General features: G+C 39.5%; 1 protein-coding gene across 1 annotated transcript in view; it reads right to left on the bottom strand.

Annotated features, from left to right (window-relative positions):
- LOC103595116 (spondin-1-like) overlaps positions 1-2245 on the bottom strand; it is a 134784-nt gene that overhangs the window by 16862 nt on the left and 115677 nt on the right. The window lies entirely within an intron of this gene.

Raw genomic sequence — 2245 nt, 5'->3', positions numbered from 1 at the left:
TGTTGCAATTTGGCAGTCCTGTTGCATAGCATTTATATACCGAATGCTCTCTTATCGTGAGAGTGTGTTTAAAAGAAATCTAAATTAAATTTCTCGGTATGTTAGCTTCTCAAACTTTGGAATATTGAAGTTTCTAAATAACTCACTAATCATTATAAAAGTTTTCTTTGAAACCTACAGTGAACATTTCCAGAAACATCATCCTGAATCTCTTCAGTGCTCAGCCCTTTTCTGTCCGGAGGGCTGATTCTTTTGCTGTTCTTTTTCCTTGGGGAATTTGTCTGTAGGGGTGAAGTTAGAGTTTGCTAAAGCATGGGCTTGCTGGCTAGTGATGAAAAGCGATGGGATACCTGGTTCTAGGGAGAGGGAGCTCTCAGAACTGAAGTACTTGGGAAAGATCAGGTCATAAAATGACAAAAATTACGCCTGGATCCTCAGTGGCTGGGTCACTGTCTTGTAGAGACAACTCACTTAAGATCCTACTGCAGCACGTTGCACGTTGTAAATATTCAGTACGTGGTGGCCATTATCGTTGCCGTTGTTAAATCGCCAGCCCCTAAAGAAATGCCTGGCATGTAATAAGTGCTTAATAAATAGTAGCTCTTATTATGATTGATGTCAGGTCTGTCTCCTCTACTTATGACAGGAGGAGTGAGGATGCTGCCCTGGTTGGCAGCTTCAGGCAGAGATAATGAATGGCCAAAATGAAGCTTAGGTTTGTGGTCTCCAGACTATTTTTGCCAACCTTCTTTCTAATTCCAGTAAAATCCGCATTACTAAACGTTTCTTGGAATACTTTATAAAACTTCTCTAATGATCTCAGGGATGTTTTCCATAGAGGTGGCCCAGTTTATAACCAGCAACATCTATTCCCTTCTACTATTGAAAGAATAGCTGTGGGAGAATCTAGGAATAAAATATTGAAATCATAGTGACAGTAATATCATCAGGTGTTGAGGCTATCTGAATTATTTTATTTCAAAAGATGACAAATGCTAACCTGAGCATGGCAGTAACCAAGAGAGCTATGTGCATACCGTGATTCAGACACTTACCAATCTTTTCTACGGCTTTAGGTGGATCTCAGGAAATGGAATTATGTCTAGGAGTTAACAGGTAACCTGTCAGCCCACGATAATGTGCCCATGGGAGAAGAAAAGTGAAAACTTATCTACAGGGCTCTATCTAGAAGACACACAAGATCTCCATGACTGCCCAAGGGTAAGGACACAATCTCTGCTTGGATTCACAAAGCCGAAGATACAGAGACTGGTACCTACCATCACTGCAAAAAAGCAATTCTAGTAGTTGCCATGAGATTATTTCTGGTCAATTATCACTTAATCATAAAACATTTACTGAGTATTTATTTTGTGCCAGGCACTTTGTTAGGAGCTGAACATTCAAAGGTGAATAAGAAATGGTGCCTTCTAGAAAGGAACTCCTATTCCAGTGGGTGAAACAGATAAATAGAAAAAGGAAATTGGAAATCAGTGATGAGCATGATAATGGAGGAACCATGGGAGGCGGAGTGGCAGGGGAGGAGATGATGGCGACACTGAAGGTCTGCACCAGGAGAAGGGCACCGGAAGTAGAGACTCTATGAGACATTGTAGGAAAATTTATCAGGACTTAGTAACTTCTTGGATCAGGGGCAGAACAAGAAAGTTGAACATAACATTTTATTTACGAATTGTTTATTTAACAGTTAAGCACTTTTCTAAGAGCTTCACAAATATTAACTTATTTAATCCCCCCTAAACCTCAAGAGGTAGGCACCACTATTATCCCTGTTTTACAGATGAGAAAATTGAGACAGAGGGGGGTCAGCAAAAACCCCCACACACAAACCTCAATGACTAGAGGGAGAAAAGATGATGCCAGTGACTGAAACAAAAGACTGAGGGGGACAGGAGGGATGTTTTGTTTTTAATTTTTGGAATTTTTGTTGCAATAACTGTAGATTCACATGCAGTTGTAAGAAATAATACAGAGACTGTACTCCTTGCCCACTTCCCCCCAATGGTAACATTGTATAAAACTTTAGTATAGTAGTAAAATTTAGTATGTAACTGTAGATTCACATGCAGTTGTAAGAAATAATACAGAGACTGTACTCCTTGCCCACTTCACCCCAATGGTAACATTGTGCAAAACTTTAGTATAGTAGTAAAATTTAGTATTTTTAGTATCAACTTACATATTGATATAATCCTCTGGGCTTGAGTCTGGTGACAAAATGGTA

This window comes from Galeopterus variegatus, unplaced genomic scaffold (genome assembly GCF_000696425.1).
Source record: "Galeopterus variegatus unplaced genomic scaffold, G_variegatus-3.0.2 Scaffold1686, whole genome shotgun sequence".
Lineage (NCBI taxonomy): Eukaryota > Metazoa > Chordata > Mammalia > Dermoptera > Cynocephalidae > Galeopterus > Galeopterus variegatus.
The sequence above is the reverse complement of the archived record's forward strand: the minus strand, read 5'-3'. Positions and strand labels throughout refer to the sequence as shown.